The sequence below is a fragment of the Drosophila montana genome, unplaced genomic scaffold (assembly GCF_035044405.1).
Source record: "Drosophila montana isolate Dmon_TW-CO22-7 unplaced genomic scaffold, ASM3504440v1 contig_3733_1, whole genome shotgun sequence".
Lineage (NCBI taxonomy): Eukaryota > Metazoa > Arthropoda > Insecta > Diptera > Drosophilidae > Drosophila > Drosophila montana.
In genome coordinates this window covers 5,839,624-5,850,021 of record NW_026998620.1, presented here as the reverse complement: position 1 = coordinate 5,850,021, position 10,398 = coordinate 5,839,624, and the positions used below count along the sequence as shown (strand labels likewise).

At 37.0% G+C, this 10,398-nt stretch overlaps 1 protein-coding gene across 2 annotated transcripts in view; it reads left to right on the top strand.

The window, feature by feature from the left end:
• Positions 1–6,480: 6,480 nt before the first annotated feature.
• LOC135436671 (uncharacterized) overlaps positions 6,481–10,398 on the top strand; it is an 84,063-nt gene continuing 80,145 nt past the window's right edge. The window contains exons 1-2 of one of the 2 annotated variants that reach the window (XM_064694354.1): positions 6,481–6,564; positions 8,868–9,316. The gene's annotated coding sequence lies outside the window, so the exon portion shown is untranslated. Of the gene's footprint in view, positions 6,565–8,287; positions 9,317–10,398 lie in introns of those variants that run through there. The other variant, XM_064694355.1, reaches the window with a different exon arrangement.

Sequence of the window (10,398 nt, the reverse complement as noted above, 5' to 3'; positions counted from 1 at the left end):
TTTAGAGTGTGCTGAATATTGAAGAAAGGTAAAATGAACAAAGCTCATACTAAATTGGCTAAATTTAGATAATGTCATCCTTTATTAAGAAGTATCCTCGAGCAGATGAAAAGTGTTTATAAACCACAATAAATATAACCGCGTTATGATAATGATTATTTTTTTAAATGCTTCAACTAGGTCTTTTAACATTTTCTAAGTAGATTTATATTGATTCAATGTGAACTGAATTGAAAAGCTATATTAGCAACAGGTTGTCAGGTTTTATGCTATTCAAAGAATAAATTCTCTGTGTCACAGAATGTGCAGGCTGTCTGTAAAAATAATAACTGATTGTCACATTTGTAAGATGTTGCAGGTCAATTGCATTGTCAAGCATTGTCGAATGCATTCTTATCAGAATTATTTTCAGTAAATAAATTTTCAATGTTTTGAAGAGTATGCTTTCGCTCTTAACCGCGTCAGACTTGTGAACTTGTGCTCTCTTAAATACTGGTTTTCGCTGCCCTGCTTGGGAAATTATCCGCGGGCATAACCGGCTGATGATTTCACATCCTTTTGAAATTTATGAGTGAATGCAGGCATTTTATTTTTCAGAATAGATTCACATTCTTTTTTAAGTTTATTAATAGGATCCCGCATTTGCATTCGTTAAAAGCCAAAGCCCTAATGAGAAAAGGGAAAGTACGGTACATAAAATGTCAACTTGTGTCCTACGTGATTTTCCACAGCAATAATTTAGGCGGCAACAAGTTGGTGAGTTTTCGACCGTCTTCCCAACGGGGCTTTTCTTTACAGTCACTAAACAAATTGTCACGTGAAAAGGAAAATTCCCGCACGTAACACAACGAACACTTCAGCAATGACTCGCATTAGGTAAACACAAAATACAATTCGCTTAAAGTTGTGGAGAAATTACATTAAGATAATCTAAATTGTAAATGGTAAGTTAGGCTCTGATATATTTCAAAACTAAAGAACTTTCAGTTCAGCAAAAAGTTCCTGTTCATTGTTTTATTTTTTTAAATGTATTAGTTACCAGTTTAATTTAAACTAAGAGCAGCAGGGATTAATAGACGAAAGTAGGCGTTGGTTGTGGCAGCATGGGGGTCTTTTCTCCGTTTACAATTCTCATATGGTTATAGCTTCGGCCTAAGACTTCCAAATCTTATAATAGAACCGGAAGGCTCTTAAAATACATATACAGGCAAATTTTTGTGTTTATACCTTCTTCTTGTTGGTTTATGTGACTAATATAGATCTCGCGCCGATCCACTTAAAATTTAATTTTAACCAAAACGTGTCCCACCTCCAGCTGTCCTAAGGAGCAACATCTCTCACTGAGATTGGACTGTAAATGATAAGAGTCTAAAAGCTAAACTGGTTACTCTAGATCTCCTATATGACGATAGTGCACGCTAAGAAGGGGTTTTGGTAAATCCCATTCGCAATTGTGGAAACATAATGGAAAACCCTTATATGAAACTTTAGTTACCATCCGATCAGTCTGAAACTCATTTTCAAAGATCTTTATTCAAAATCATTTTAGTCGCGTTTCACACTTTATATATGCATTAATTCATATGCTGCTGAAAATGACTGGCTTAGATCCAGTGAAAAAATTGTAAAAGCTTCAGATAGGATGTAATAAGCATCGAAGCAACAAATGAAATTTTCGTGGCTGCTGCTTTAAAATATATTGCCGCATAATACGGTTTTACAATGAAATGTTCCGCTTCTGGGTCCGGTTAACTGAGAAATAATGGCTTGTAAAACTGAAGCTGTCAGATGTAGTAAATTATTGTGGCGTGCGAGATGTGCATGAATTCAACCAAAATATGTACTCGCTCAATCCTTTTAATAGCCATGAACAACATGGCGTATGCGCAATAACGCTTATGATACGCTTACGCGCTTTTAATGTTGTCCACTGTCTAGTCAAGTGCACAAACTGGAAGCTAGCCATGCCAAAGCCAACGCAAACGTCCACTTCGCATTAATTTTCTGACCTAATAATGACTAACGTCAACGCTTTCGGGTGCTCATAAAAATTCCACATTGCTGTTTTAATATGGTCTTAATGGTGGTCTTGAAAACAAACCATGCAAAACTGACACAATACAAACGTTTGTAATTGGAACTTTATTTACTTTATTTCTTTATTATTTATTTATTTAATTATGTATTTATTAATGATGGACAAACGAGCGTCAACTTATGTAATTAATTCATTAGAATAGCAAAATTAAAAACTATAAGCCTTATCAGAATTCAATTATTTATAATTCCATCACCTACACAATGAAGGTATTTAAGTCACCCGTCCGGCTAGCTAAGCCAAAGTACATATATTCGTTTTTGAGGTATTTTATTTATTTATTTATATAAACTAATCATATAGTTAAAACTAGATGATAAGTAAATATCAGCAATTGCTGCAAGGGCCTTCAGCTGGACAATAGTAATCGTTTTTGAGGTATACTTTTGTGGATTCTTAACAAAGTTTTATAATTAACTAGCGCCTATACCTTGGCCTTGTCCGTGGCACTTATTTGAGCAAAGATCTTTAAAATTGAGTTTGGGGTCGATTGGATGTTAAACAAATAAATTTCATTCAAAGGTTTTTCGCGGTTTTTCCACACAAGCGGGTGGAATTTGCCGAAACCTCGTCTTAGCGTGCACCTTCATCATACTTATAAAGTAAGTAAAGTATTACAAAATACTTATCTTCACTTTAAATATTTAAAATATTTTATTAGTCTGGCTATTAGTAATTAAGCTGCATTAAAATTAGAAAATACATTTCTTAACTTTAAATATTTAAATGTTTATCATTTGTTTGGCTCAAAGCAACTTGCTGTTTTCATTAACTTTTATGGATTTAATGCCATCAGCTGTTGAAGTCAAATCAAATTTGCATAAGATGCATTCAATATAATTGTACTATTAATTAAAGGATTAAAGGAAAAGTAATACAAATAGATAAATGTGGGCTACGGCAATTTAGCAATTGACTTGTGCGTGACAATTGCTGAAATGAAATTTAATTATTGCCTTTCTTATACTTCGCAAGTTTATCGGGAGCAAAACTTAAAGTTCATTCAGTGGCAGTCAAAGTTGAATATTGGAATTAAATTTACTTTTCCTCTGAAGGCTTTGTATTGGCTGATAAAGTAAAAAGCAATACAAATTTCTCATTAATATAATTTTTGCATGCATAGCCGTGAGTTTCATTGAAAAAGTTTGCCAATCTAAAGATAGAAAAAGTGAAATCGACAAATACACCTGGTCAAAGCGAGCAGAGGACAATGAATTTTATTTTTTTTTTGTATTATAAATCCACATAGAGTGCCGAGAACGTACAAAGGATGGGCATAAAAACTTTTTTTGTATACAATATATATATGCAGCTAGTGTTGGGTTTTAAGCCTGTTCGAAATGAGTTTTGTGCCTGGCATGCAAAAATAATGTCATTGATATGGGCGAAAGGAAGCTGACCAAAAGTTTGGCACAGGAACGGGAACAGGATGTGGAGGCTTCTGGTTGAGCAAGTGTTAACAGCTAAAACTTACAGGTGTTGCAAAACTGGCCAAGTCTTTCGCCCAAGTTCTCTTTGGCCAATGCTCACACATTAAAATTGCTGGTAATTTAATTAGATTCGGTTTCTGGCAGCTGCGGAAACAAAGGCGGTAAACAATTTTCAATTTATTTAAGCGATACCTTTGGCACACCTGCAACCATAACCAAAAACCAAAAGATGTGGAGTGTGTGTGTGTGTGTGGAGAAAAGCAATGCAAAGCACCAGCCCAATTGAATTTAATGAAATCTAATCAAGCAGATGGCTTCGCTTTTTTTGTTTCTTTTGTATACTTGCGCAGCGCTTTGCTTAAAACATTTTGGTCAATCGATGCCGAAAAATGAAGTGGATTTTCAAGCGTTTTTACCTCTGCTGAATAAGTTACAAACTCTGCGGCCTGTGGTCAACCCTAACCCCTGTAATAACCGCAGCCGGGTTTTCAAAGGGTTCGGTGAGCGGTCCTTTATAGAGACTCCTCTACGATTTTGCTCGGCATGCACACAATGTGGGTGGCATAAGCACCGCCCCACCGAAGAAGTTGTCATATATGTTTGGCCAAAGTATTTTCCTTGACCTGTGTAAACTTTTCGGGCATTCCCAGGGTCCACAAAAGGTCAGACAGCTGCTAAAAGGCTTCGTGTCAGAAAGTTAAGCAATAAAATTCACACTGGCAAATAAAAATACAGCAAAAGTTACCCAAAATAAAGGCTTAGAACGACAAGGCTTTTACTTAATAATCCTCTTTCCGGATCTATGGCGTAACAAAGTGTATTGCATATTAATTGTTTTTGATAATACTTAAACTTTCTCCATTTTTTAAAGCGTGGCCTTTATATTCAGCCAACCTGTCATCCTATAACCAAAATTGCTGGCTGAACAAATGAAAAGCACAAAAACAGAAGAAAATGGTTAAAAAATCTGATATATTTCTATATTTAGATGCATTTAGATATCCATATATGATATTTTCTATATTTCTACTGTATTATTTAGGGCCTTGATTATATAGTGTTCTGACGCTTTTAAGATTTTGTCTATATTCATAACATATGCTTAATACAATATCTTGAAAAACAAAAATGTCCTTTGAATTGGATTCGGAGGTGTCTCCATCTATGTGTGAAAATTTATCTTATTAATTTACAATGCACAAAGTTGTTCAATAAAATTTCACTTAGAAAGAAATAAGAAATACTTATGTACAACGTGCTATAAACATGAGTTGGAGCTTAATAAGCTGCTATAAATCTGTGAACATAAATTCTATTGTGACCCAAAAGGTCACGGCTATGCCTAGGAAACTGTGCGCATTGACTGTGAGCTTTTCCACGCCGGAAAGCTTTCGTATAAAAGCGACATTATTATCCTCGTCACGAACCAGCTCAAACAATATAAATACGCCAACGTACTAAATTAACTGGCGACCGATTCTTACCTTATTTAAATATGAAGATCTGAATTCAATAATGAATAAAATCACTCAAAAAAAACTAAAGTAATTTACAAATCAAGCGACAATAACAAATAAAGCCAACTGCGGCTATCTACTAAGTTTACAAATATAGATTACTGATTACAGTTTACTACAGATTAACCTGTCAAACTCAAAACTGATTCCATTCACATATCCCACATAGCTCCGGAAAGCTTGAGTAATTCAAATGCGCTAATTATTAAGTATAACGATAAGGATATAGCTAAGCAAAATTGAATTAAACACTTAGTAATAATGTTTTAGCTAAACAATATAAAAGATATCTTTATTGCCTGTTAAATGTATATTTGTGTCTTATAGTTTAATTCCAAGAGTAATATTATTTACAAAATGCCTATTAAGCTAATTATATTCGGATTCGTATTCGAACGAAGTCTCTGTAATTATGTAATTTTACAATTTATTATTTTTTTTTAATATGTCGCAGTCATTGCGAGGCATCTCATTTCCTGCTTTGTTGGAATTTGGTATTAAGCTGTCAAACTTAAAGCTGATTCCAGTCGCATATCCCACAAAATCCGAGCAAAGCGAGCTCAAGTAATTCAAAAATGTTATATATTATTTGTATATTAATATACTTAAAGAAATTCCCAGAATCGCCCGATTCAAATAAGACGCCTATTTTATATACAAAGATACAAATTATAACCTAGGCCCTAAGCCCTAAGCCACGCAGGCGCATGACGTCACGTTTGCAAAGCAGATTTATATGGCCGGGTTGCTTTTGAAAATCTTTGACTACCGTTTGAAGGTCAAACCTTGTGCGTTAATCAGCAGGCAGTCAGGACAAACTGAACAAATTATAGATAAAATTAGCCGATTGGTGCCGTGTTGCCCTTTATTTTAATAATATTGTCTTATCAATTTCTAAAATACAAATAAAATTGATTTATTCTACTAGTTGTATTTGCATAGGTTATCATGTGCGTGATGTACCGCATTTTATTAACCATCAATATATAAGTTTGTTATTTGATTGCTTTTAAACTGCGCCTTTCAATGCTTGCGAATGTCCTTGTCTTACAACTATCAGCTATAAATAAAGCAATAAATAACTTAATCATTTGTAAACAGAGCTTGACAAAAAAGACAATTCTCGATAAAGAAAGAAAAAACCAAATCAAAACAACAACAATGACAATGCGAATGGAAAAGCCGCCCGGCAAATTCCTTAATAACAAAAATCAGCTGTTCGGCTGGCGCTCTCCGAAAGCTCGTAGAGTTTACTTCAAAAGCTGCCGCATTCAGTTAGCAAGCGGGTCAACGCTGCGTATGCGTTACATTTCACTTTCGATGCGAGCAGAGCCGAAAGTAAGCACGACAACCGCGACGACGAGGACGCGGGCGAGGATAACGATTGGCGGCTGCTGCCACAGCGTTGTCTTTTCAATTTCAATTTCAGTTCTCGTAACAAACTCAACGCGTACAGTTCTGTGCCACGCGACGAAAACAGGCTCCAACTCGCGCTAGTCGCGTCCGAATTTCAGCTGAGGTAGTTGTTGTGGCTCTTCTACTTGCGGCCCCGATAAGCAGGCAACGCGAATTGTGCAAGAAACGGTCCAAGTCAACCACTCGATGGCAAGTGGCGGCCGCAGCCACAACTTAAAGTTCGTGTGTGTGTGTGTGTGTGTGTGATTGTGTGAGTGTGTGTGTGTGGCTGAGTGTGTGTCTGCGTCTCGCGTGTGTGCCTGTTATTGTCTATGCTTAAGGCTTTAACATTGCCCGGCCAGCATTTGTAGGTTAGCGCCCGAGCAAGCGTAAGATTTTTATGAATGAATTCAAGCCAGCAAAGGCAAACGCCTCGACCTCTGTGGCAATTGTGTGATGTGGTCTGAAAGCCATGGCGTGCCTGGCATATCAATAGCATTGCTTTCGCCCATTTCCGCTCGCATCGACACCGATATGGGCGTCGTCATCATTGGCATCAGCTGGTGTTTGCCTTAATGAGCTGCCATTGCGGACAAAGAATCTCCAGGCCGTCGGCTGTGTTATGCAAACTTTCTTGACGGAAGCCCAAACACCCGCAGTTGGCAGCTCAAATTGGGGCTTTGATATTAATGGTCCACCGAGAAACAAAATGTTGCATTGCATTTCTTGAGAGATTAAACTGTTGACAGTGTTTACTTATTAGCTTCACAGTAAATATAGGAAGAAGCTTAGAGGCGTCGTTAGACATATTTGAATTATGATCATTACCTATAATTATCGATTACAATTTACAGTCAGGGCAATTTATAAAATCATAATGTTCTTTAATATTTTACAATTTTTAATATTTTCCTTTGAACCTAATCGTTGAAAAAAACTGTTATTAATTATTTAATAATTAGCCAGGGAGAGATGCGGCATCCTTGGATACTAACAAGATATTAAAGTTATCCAGGGACATCTTATCCAAGAGATCTTGTAGACATCATTATTTATCATCTATTTATCATCATCATCGGACATGACTATGTAAACTCAGCTCATGGGACTTATTAAGCAGACATTCTTTCTGGGGCCTTTAATGCGATACTCAATCCGTGACAAAATTATAACATTGCTTGGAAACGAAAAAATGGCAGCCCAAAGGTCAATTGCTTAAATGTAAATAAACATTTCCAATAATGTTGAAAACGCAAGCAAATTTAAATTCTTTCAGTTAATATATTCCGCTACCGTGCACAGGCAACTATAAAAAAGCTGTTAAAACAAATAAATGTGCTCTAGTCGGAAGTGTCCTGAGCCCGGCGACAAGCTAACTTTACAAACATAGCGTCCTTTTATTCATAAACAAAAGCACACACGTTCATACTTTATGCAGGAGCAAGTTTTTCCTACATTCCTACGTTTAAAATAGCAAGTCTCTAGCTCGTATAGTCTCTAAGATATCCGGCTTCATATATGCGGACATGGCTAAATCGACACGACTTATGCTGATCAAGAATATATATATACGGCTTACGAAGTCGGAGTTGCCTTCTTCTCCCTTCTACGTACAATTCCACAAAACCATTTTAGCTGCAAACTTTTTCTAAATTAAATGTCAACTGTCGAATTAAAATTACAAACATTAATTGATATTAATTTGAACACTTATGATAATTGGTAAATGTATGAAATATGCAATTTATTGATAATATATCAAATAATGACAAGCAGATTAACTTGTCATAACATAGGAAAGAGTTATGTTCAGTAAAAAGGCCAATTACTTATGTATTACAAAAAAGTAATCAGTGTAAAAACAAAAACAGATCTGATCAACAATGCAACATATTGAACTTAAAACATTAACTTTGAAAATGTTTTGTTAAGACCCGCTTTACTTGTGGTCCAATCCACTCGGCAAACAAAAGGTTGCTTGCTTTTGTTTGATAACAAAAACGTCGGATAAATTACCTATATTGAGTAGGCGGGTATCAGAATTAATTCAAAGCTTATGCCAAGCTAACGCAAAGTCTGCCATAATCTGAGGCTAGACAGGAGTTGTCAAGCCAGATGGGCACACGATAAGAGCCCCATCCAGCCACAGCCACAGCCACAGCAGCAACAAGAATGGAATACATACCTCTGCCATTGGCAAAGCTTCTGTTGATGTAGCTGTTGGGTCGCTGACAGCGCTGCCGTCACCATGGCTGCCATTAAGGACGACACACGCCAGCCGAGTGACGCCTGCCTATGTTAAGGAATTCCGTTTCCGGCATCGCGTATACGCGCCGTGAGCCGACATCGGGGCGCATCTTAATTGCCGAAATATTTGCTCCGCCTTCGATGATTCAAATTTTTACGGACTTCTTTCACAATTTACAGCGCGCTTTGGAACGCAACGTTAGGGGTCGAAACTCAAGCCGAATACCAAATAGAAAATCGTGAAAATCATAGCTTCCGTTCGACTTTTACACCAAACACGTGAGTCTCTAGCAATACGAAAGGCACTTGACTTGCAGCAAAAAGCAAACGGTCAAATGGCCGCTGTAAAGCGTTCTAATTGCGTCTGGCTAAAAGGATTTTCTGCGTACCCTCAAAGTAACCTCGTTTGTGTGTTTGTGTAAGCCGTTTAACTGAATTGTGCGTGTGTCGCAGACACAGAAAGAGACACAGACCGACCGAGTTGCGCACCAGTATTGAGCTAGACAGCCGTCGGGAACCGAAATCAGCTTACAGCCTGCACGGAACTGGGCGACTGCCGTTTGCCTAAAAGCGTACTCCTGTAGGGATCAAGTACACCAACACCGGGTCCTGTGCGACACGCAACACTGGTAAGTGTGTTACATTTACGCTTATAAGCATTCGCAATACGTATACGTCACGTGGCACCTTGCGCGACAATTGTTTCAGCTCAAAAAACTTTTTAAGTTTAACATAAGTGTAAACACAAGTTAAAAGAACTAGCATCCACAAACTTGATAGCTTAATTCATTTTATCTTTAATAAATGCATTTTATACGGAAAAAAAACGTGGAATTCCTTCTCTTCCATTTCAACATAAATCCTTAAATGCCAAATATTTTGACTTTAATTGAAGAACCTTAAATATTTAATCTAGGAATAAGCTGATCCTTTTCAAAGTCTATTCCACTAAAGATAGTAAAAAAAATGGCTTAGAACGGACTTTCTTTATAAAACATCAATTTCTGAATAATTATTACTTTATGAGTCTTCTATTAGGAGCTATATAATATCGTTTTCCGATTTAATACGTAGTTATATGTTATATATTTGATAAAGGTTCGGGGGATCTCCAAGTCGGGCACTTCCGACTCGAGCACTCTAACTTGCTTTTATTTATTTGTTTTTGTGTACATCTTTATCAATCTCTTCGGCTTTTGCCACCCACTCGACAGCACCTGAATAATGCAGCCACACACACGTACGCAGACACACGTCAGATAACTCACATTGGCGTTGAAACGCATAAATTTCAAGAACTCTGACGTAACCTGGCGTTGTTATAGTGCTGCTTGTTAGCCAAATAGTCCCGCTTGTTATGACAATGCTCCTCCACTTACCATTTAGCCTCCTCGTGTACGCTATTGTGGACCGCTCACACTTCAAAACAGAAGCGATGGCAGAATCCACTTGATGAACAAAATGGAACTCACAGCACAGAAAACTGAAAAGAGACACGCGCAAAATGAAGACAGAAAGTCACACAAAAGTTGGGTTGACAAATTTGTGAACAAATAACAAATGTGCTCCGCCAACGAGAAGATTTCACAAAGTGGCAGAGTAACCCAGTGCTGCAAACGTGAAAAGCGAAATTCTTATGAACTTCTTCAATAACATAAACTCCAGCATAAATATCTAACAAACTCTGTCCAGAGTTTACTGAACCGAGCTT